Genomic DNA, 8,499 nt, shown 5'->3' with positions numbered 1-8,499 from the left:
GTTTGGTGGAGTTTTTGACTTTGGAATTGCAATTTTTGGTGTTAATTCTTGTTACTGGAGTTGTGTTATATTCTGTGAGTGAAAAAAAAAAAAGCGGAATAAAAAAAAATTGTAAAAGGTTGGTTTTGATTGAAAGTTTGGAATCTGGATTTGTTTAAGTTTGAAAAATTGAATTTTGGAGTTGCTGGAAATTTGAATTTTTTAGTGCTAAAATTATTTATATTAAAATTGGTTAAAGGAATTTAGACAAAGACTTGAATTACTGGAACTACAACCAACAACTATTCAATATTTTGTTCAAATTTATTATCATTCGTTGTTTGAATCTCTTTACTATATTTTATTCTTAAATTTTTGGTTCCTTAATATTCTGGTTAGATTCTCATTGATTCTGAAAATTGCTTGTGAATTACCTTATTTTTGGATAGTAGGGTCATGACTAGGTTTTATTAATTCACTCAATATTTACTTGCTTTAGTTGCCATTTTATTGATAAGTTTAACAAAGGCATACTTATGGTCTAGTTGTTGTTTTTCGTATATTTTAAGTAGAACTTTGAGATATTCTTGTGAGTGAAAAAAAGTAAGAGAGTGTGAGCTTAAAAGAGGATAAAAGCCAAAACTAATGTGCAAACACGAGTGTTGAGACCTTATTTGAGTAAAACACGTGAGGGAGTGATTTTGGTGAGAATTTTTGTGTTATTTATACTAACATGGCAGATTCTAGGATAAGAAGAGAAGATGGCATATTTAGGCTTAATGAAGAGGAATCCGTAGGGTTCAAGGGTGAGTCTCGAGCAATGGGAAGTGGAGGTGAATCTATCGACATGATGGCGGTCTTGGAACAATTTCAAAGGATGAGTGCTCACTTTGATCACCTATATCAAAGGATGGACAAGTTAGAAACATCACGAAGTGGACTGAATTCAAGATTTGATGCACATGGAGGCCGAGGTCGAGGAGGCCATAAACGACCTAGTAAAGAATTCGGGGATGGTAATTTTGGAGATAATCTTGAAGAGAAAATTGATGATATTTTTGCACTCCAAGGAAGGCCAACCCATGGGAGACAAGCTAGAGAAGAAGATGATAATCTTGGAAACATTAAGGTCAACATCCTGCCATTTATGGGAAAGAGTGATTGGAAAGCTTACCTAGAGTGGGAGGAGCGAATGGAGATAATTTTTTATTATCATAGCTATTCAAAAGCTAAGAAGGTTAAATTGGCAGCTTTGGAGTTTGGACATTATGCACTCCAATGTGGACAAATGAGCAAAGTACCTGAATAAAAGTCGGAGATGAATTGATTACTACTTGGCGCCAAATGAAATGAGCCATGACGAAGAGATTTGTATTGACTCACTATCATAGGTTGCTGCATCACAGACTCCAATTATTGACTCTAGGGAGTAGAATCATAGAGGACTACTACAAGGAGATGGAGATGCTCATGATGAGGTTGAGCATAAATAAAGATCGAGAGGCAACCATAGCATGGTTTCTAGGTGGGTTGAGTCATGAGATAGCCAATTAAGTTGAATTGCAACAATATGTGGAATTGGAAGAGATGTTGCAACAATATGTGGAATTGGAAGAGATGTTGCATGTGACTATCAAACTTAAGAACCAATGAGATCAAATCCAAGTGTTTGGAGAAGCAATCCCACATATGACACAAGGCCAAAACCGAAGCATTGTGAAGAAAGTTCTACTCGGCCAAAAAGGGAAGACAAAATCGAATTTGTTGAAGCACCATGAATTGAAGGTAAATCTGATCATAAACCTTCAAGAACTAGAGATATTGTATGTTTTACGTGCCAGGGATGAGGACACATTACCAATCAATGCTCAAATAGGAGGATCATGGTGTTGAAAGGTAATAGTGATGTGATTCCACCCGAGTCTGGACAATCGACAATTCGCTGGGGTGCTGAGCCGATTCGGATGAAGACTGGGCCAATCACTAGAGCTCAAGCTAAGAGGTTTAGGGATCACATTTCTGCCTTTATCCAGGGCATACTCCATTATCCAGAGGGTGTGTCAATTCCCAAAGAACCAAGATCTGTTTTGAGTATGCAAGTGGTGGAAATCGATACGGGCTCAGATAGCGGTTTTTGTACTTTTTAGGAGTCTGGGTAGCATGAAATTGTTCCAAATATTTATGGATTCAATTAATATGTCTAATAAGTCATGAAATCAAGTCAAGTCAGCTTCAAAGGAAAACAAACAGGTGGTGTGTGCGTGGGTCCAAGATTTGTCGGGTTTTGCTGTATTTTGTGCCGGCTTTACTGTATTGTGCTGAGTTGGCTTTTTCTCTTTCTTCCAAGCAAGGGAAATGTGTGGGACTTCATGATCAGTTTATTTTGCATCCTAAAAATCATATTGAAGCTGATTTGGAGCTCAAATTGGTCAGAAAAGATCAAAGTCAACTTAGTCAAAAAGCTAGTATTTTATTTTCCTAATTTGATTCTACTATTTGTTTTAGGAAATTATCATTACTTTTTGGTTTTTATTTATTTATTTTCTGGAAAAATAATTTTAGGAAAGTTATTATTTTATTATTTTCATTTTAAATTAATTAATTCCTAATTCAAAATAAAGGAATTAATTAATCCAAATTAGATTAGGAAAGGAATGAGAATTTCGACCACCATAGGAAACCACTTTGTATAGCCAGTTTTCCCTTTTGTTTTTAGGGTTTATTTTGTGACTTTGTAACCTATTTAAAGGTTTATTTTTTCAATAAGAATTAAGCTTGAATTTTATACAGAAAATTATTTATGAGATTTAATTCTCTTTGTTCTTTCGAACATCTAAAACACCATTAGCAAATGAGTGTTTTAGTTTAACTTATCAATAGAGCTTCAATCACCTATTGTGGCATCTTCATTATATACCAAGATTTCTAATCACAGGTTGGTTAGAGGTCAAGGTGACCATTATAACTTGAACATAATTAGATCCTGGCTAATATAATACGGATTTAGAAGCAGGTCGTCCTAGGTTTGTATCATTTAGTATCAGAGACAAATTTTGTTCAGGTTTGATCTATCTTTATTTGCTTTGTTTTTGTGTTATTCTACAATTTTAGCATTAGGTTAAGGTTGTTTCTATGATCATACACATTCTGCATCTTAAAAGAAAAAAAAAATTCATTTCTTGTCAAATTAGGTTTTCCTTGTCCTACCGTATTTTTGTTTCCAAGTTGGTTGGTTGTGTTTTATCATTGTTCTTGTTAATTTGGTTTTTGTTGATTTTTCTTTTCTATTTTAGTCTTCACTATTTGCATTCATATATTCAAAAAAAAATTCAAACAGATATTAAAAAAAGAAAAAAAGCTACACTTTTGTTTTTGTTGAAGGCCACGGGTTTGGTGGATTTTTGGTGTAGAATTACAATTTTTAGTGTTGATCTTTGTTACTGCATTTGTTATATGTTCTATGAGTGAAAAAAAAAATAGAACAAAAAGCCGAATAAAAAAAAAATTTTGGTTTGTTGAATTTGGTGTTTGCTGGAAGTTTCTTTGAACTGCTGCATTGTTGACAATTTGTTACATATTTGGAGTTGCCGAAGAATTATTTTTGTTGCTGGATCTTTGGAATTTTGGATGCTTAAATTATTGGATTAAAATTAGCTAAAGGATTTGATACAAAACTTTGAATTACAAGAACAACAACCAACACTATTCTATCTTTTTGTTCGATTTGATTCTTGTTCGTGTTTGAAATTCTTTTTCCTAAATTTTATTCTTAAATCCTTAATCTCCTATCATCTGGTCCAGTTCTTGCTAATTCCAAAATTTTCCTTATTATCTTTATTTTCCTAGAAAGCCGAAAATTAGGTTTTGTTAATTCCTTCGGTATTGCTTACTTTTTGCTACTATTTTGTTGATAAGTTTAATTAAAACATACTTGTGATCTAATTGCTGTTTTGTGGGCATTTGTTGATAAGTTTAATTAAAACATACTTGTGATCTAATTGTTGTTTTATGGGTGTTTTAATTAGGACTTTGAGATAGTTCATTGAGAGGAAAAAGGCAAGAATGTGTGAGCTTAAAAGAGGGTAAAAGCCGAAACTAGTGTGAAAACACGAGTGTTGAGACTTTAATTGAGTGAAACACGTGAGGGAGTGACTTTTGGTGAGAATTTATTTTATTTTACTTTATTTATACTAACATGGCAGATTCAAGGGTGAGATGAGGAGATCCACCTTCAAGAATTAATGAAGAAGAGTCCATAGGATTCCATGGCGGTTCCCGAGCTTCGGGGAGTGGTAAGCAAACGAACATGAGGGCTGTCTTGGAGCAACTACAACGGATGAATACTTAATTTGACTATTTAAATCAAAGGATGGACAGGTTAGAAACATCCCAAGGAGTGCCGAATATAAGGTTAGATGCTCATGGAGGATGAGGTTGAGGTCGAGGTCGAGGTCGAGGAGGCCGAGGGCGACCAAGAGAGGAATTCGGGCAAAATAACTTTGGAGATGACTTGGATGAGGGGTTTGATGAAATTTTTGAACCTCAAGAAAGGCCAATCCGTGGGAGACCAGCAAGGAATGAAGATGATGATCTAGGGAACATCAAGATAAACATTCCACTTTTCATAGGAAAAAGTGATCCGAAAGCATATTTGGAATGGGAGGAGAGAATGGCAATGATTTTTTATTGTCATAATTATTCGGAGGCCAAGAAGGTGAAGATGGAAGCAATGGAGTTTGGTCATTATGCACTCCAATGGTGGACCAATGAGCAAAACACCCGAAGGAGAGTTGGTGATGACTTGATCACTACATGGCAACAAATTAAAGGAGCCATGAGGAAGCGATTCGTACCATCACGCTATCATAGGTTGCTGCATCAAAGGCTTCAATCTTTATCTCAAGGAAGTAGGTCTGTGGAGGATTATTACAAGGAGATGGAGATGCTTATGATGAGATTAAACATTAATGAGGATAGAGAAGCAACCATGGCCAGGTTCCTTGGTGGTTTGAATCGTGAGATAGCCAACCAACTATAATTGCAACAATATGTGGAATTGGAGGAGATGTTGCATGTGGCTATTAAATTAGAGCATCAATTCAAGAGGAGGGGTGTAGACTCACCATTTGGAGGAGTTTCCAATATTGGAAGATGAATTCCAAGTGATTGGCGAAACAATCCAACCTATGAAAGCAAGCCAAAGCTGAAGATGGGAGAAGAAAGCACCAATCAGCCAAGCAAGGAGCCTAAAACCGAATCTGTCCAAACACATAAAAATGAGATAAAATCTGATCCTAAACCTTCAAGATCAAGAGAAATTATTTATTTTAAGTGCCAGGGACGAGGACACATCGCTAGCCAATGCCCAAATAGAAGGATCATGATATTAAAAGGCAATGGTAAGCTAGAGTCGGAAAGTGAAGAAAGTGAGTGTGAAACCGAGCAAGAAGAGGAGGAAGAGCTTGAAAGTGAAGCTGAAACTTTGAGTGCTTCCCATGCTGAATTAAGCTTGGTTTCTAGGAGAGTGCTGGCTGCATACAAAGATGAGGATGAAATTCAAAGAGAGAACATCTTCCACACTCGATGTGAGATCCAAGGTAAGATTTGTAGCATGATTATTGATAGTGGAAGTTGTACTAATGTAATTAGTAACATTGTGTTTCATAAATTAGGCTTAACAACTATTAAACATCCAGAACCATATAGATTACAATGGCTAAATAATAATGGTGAGATGAAAGTAAATAAACAAGCCAAAGTACGATTCAGCATTGATAAATATGTGGATGTGGTTTTGTGTGATGTGGTTCCTATGCATGCAGGACATATTTTACTTGGTAGACCTTGGCAATTTGATAGAGATGCTATTCATTATGGTAGAGAGAATAGTATTGCTTTTAGATTTAAAGGTAAAAAGGTCAAGCTAGAGGCATTAACTCCTAAAAAGGTGTACAAAGATCAAATTCAAATACAACAAAGGAGGATGGCCGAACAACTCAAGGAGAGGACTAGCATGGCCCCTATAGCATCAACACCCATTCAAGGAGTCCAAGCTGTGCAAGACCAACCAGGCAAATGCTCTAAAATCCAGGTTGAGTGGAAAAATTTAAAGAAAGCTGAGAGTGAGGAATTTAGTGCAAAAGCCAAGAGTGAAGCAAAATTCAATATCTTAAGTAAGAAAACATTGCTGGTCATGAATTTTAAAGATACTTATTTAAAGATATTTTTGTTGCATAGAACTTTATCTGCATTATTGAGAGCTTTACTTAGTGCAAATTTGAAAATTTGGGAAATATTGTTTGTTAACTTTTTAAAGTGTAATTTTTACCATAATGAGCCTGTATTTCTAGATTTTGTTGTGATATTGTTTGACCTAGGAGAATTGGTTTGGTTGCACTTACGAAAGGAGAGGTTTCCTAAACAAAGAAAGTCAAAGCTCATGCCGCATGTGGATGGATCTTTTCAAGTTTTGAAGCGGATTAATGAGAATACCTACAAACTTGATTTAATAGGTGAGTATAGTGTTAGTGCCACATTTGATGTTGCTGTTTTATCTCCTTTTTCTGCAGGTGATGATCTAGATTTGAGGACAAATGCTTTTCAAGAGGAGGGGAATTATGTGATTCCGCCCGAGCCTGCACAACTAACAACCTGCTGGGGTGCTGACCCGATTCGGATGTAGACCGGGGCAATCACTAGAGATCAAGCTAAGAGGTTCAGGGATCACCTTACTGTATTTATCCAGGGCATAATCCATTATCCAGAGGGTGTGTCAATTCCCGAAGAACCAAGACCTGTTTTAAGCATACAAGTGGTGGAAGCTGATACGGGCCCAGGTAGCCGTTTTTGTATTTTTTAGGAGTCTGGGTAGCATGAAATGGTTCCAAATATTTATGGATTCAATTAATATGTCTAAGAAGTCATGAAATCAAGTCAAGTCAGCTTCAAAGGCAAACAAACAGGTGGTGTGCTCATGGGTCCAAGATTTGCCCGGTTTTGCTGCATTTTGTACTGGCTTTACTGTATTGTGCTGATTTGGCTTTTTCTCTTTCTTCCAAGCAAGGAAAACATGCAGGACTTCATGATCAGTTTATTTGGCATCCTAAAAAGCATATTGAAGCTAATTTGGAGCTCAAATTGGTCAAAGAATGGTCAAAGTCAACTTAGTCAAAAGCTAGTATTTTAGTTTCCTAATTTGATTCTACTTTTTGTTTTAGAAAATTATCGTTACTTTTTGGTTTTTATTTATTTATTTCCTGGAAAAATAAGTTTAGGAAATTTATTATTTTATTATTTTCATTGTAAATTAATTAATTAATCCAAATTAGATTAGGAAAGAAGTGAGAATTTCGGCTACCATAGGAAACCACTTTGTATGGCCAGTTTTCCCTTTTGTTTTTAGGGTTTATTTTGTGACTTTGTAGCCTATTTAAAGGATTATTTTTTCAATAAGAATTAAGCTTGAGTTTTATATAGAAAATTATTTATGAGATTAAATTCTCTTCGTTCTTTTGAACACCTAAAAGACCATTAGCGAATGAGTGTTTTAGTTTGACTTATCAATAGGCCTTCCCTCACGTATTGTGGTGTCTTGATTATATACCAAGGTTTCTATTCACAGGTTGGTTAGGAGTCAAGGTGACCATTAGAATGTGAACATAATTAGATCCTGGCTAATATAATACGTGTTTAGAAGCAAGTTATCCTAGGTTCGTATCAAATGGAGACTTGGAATCCAAAAGTGAGGAATCCGAGGGAAAGGCCAAATTTGTTGATGAAGAAATTAGAGATGAAGAGCAAGAAGAAGCTGAGACACTTAAAGCCTTAAAAGCCGAATTGAGCTTGGTTGTAAGGAGGGTTCTAACTATATATAAAGATAAGGACCAAGTTGAAAGAGAGAACATCCTCCATACCCGATGTGAAATCCAAGGTATTGGGGTTGTTTTAATGCATGAAGGACGACCCATAGCGTCCTTTAGTAAGAAGCTCAATTAAGTGGCATTGAAGTACTCGACATATGACAAATAGATGTATACGTTGGTGAGGGCCTTGGAGGCCTGGCAGTATTACTTTTTTTTTTTTGTTATTTTGGATAGATTTTAGAAGATGGAACATCTTATTGCATGTTTTATAAAACTGATGATGCATCTAATGTTGCTAACTTATTCTTTAAGAAAATTGTGAGGTTGCATGGTATGCCTAGAACTATTGTTTCGGAGAGGGATGCTAAGTTTTTAAGTTACTTTTGGAAAACTTTGTGGGCTAAGTTCGGAACTAAACTTTTATTTTCAACTACTTGTCACCCACAAACTGATGGGCAAACTAAAGTAGTAAATAGGACTTTATCTGTATTAAGCTTTCATTAGTAGAAATTTAAAAACATGGAAGGAATGTTTGCCACATGTTGAATTTGCTTATAATATATCTTTGCATTCGGCTACTAAATATACTCAATTTGAAATTGTTTGTGGTTTTAATCCTTTGACTCCATTAGATTTAACACATTTGCCTTTAACTGAA

This window comes from Ziziphus jujuba, chromosome 1, assembly GCF_031755915.1.
Source record: "Ziziphus jujuba cultivar Dongzao chromosome 1, ASM3175591v1".
Lineage (NCBI taxonomy): Eukaryota > Viridiplantae > Streptophyta > Magnoliopsida > Rosales > Rhamnaceae > Ziziphus > Ziziphus jujuba.
The sequence above is the reverse complement of the archived record's forward strand: the minus strand, read 5'-3'. Positions refer to the sequence as shown.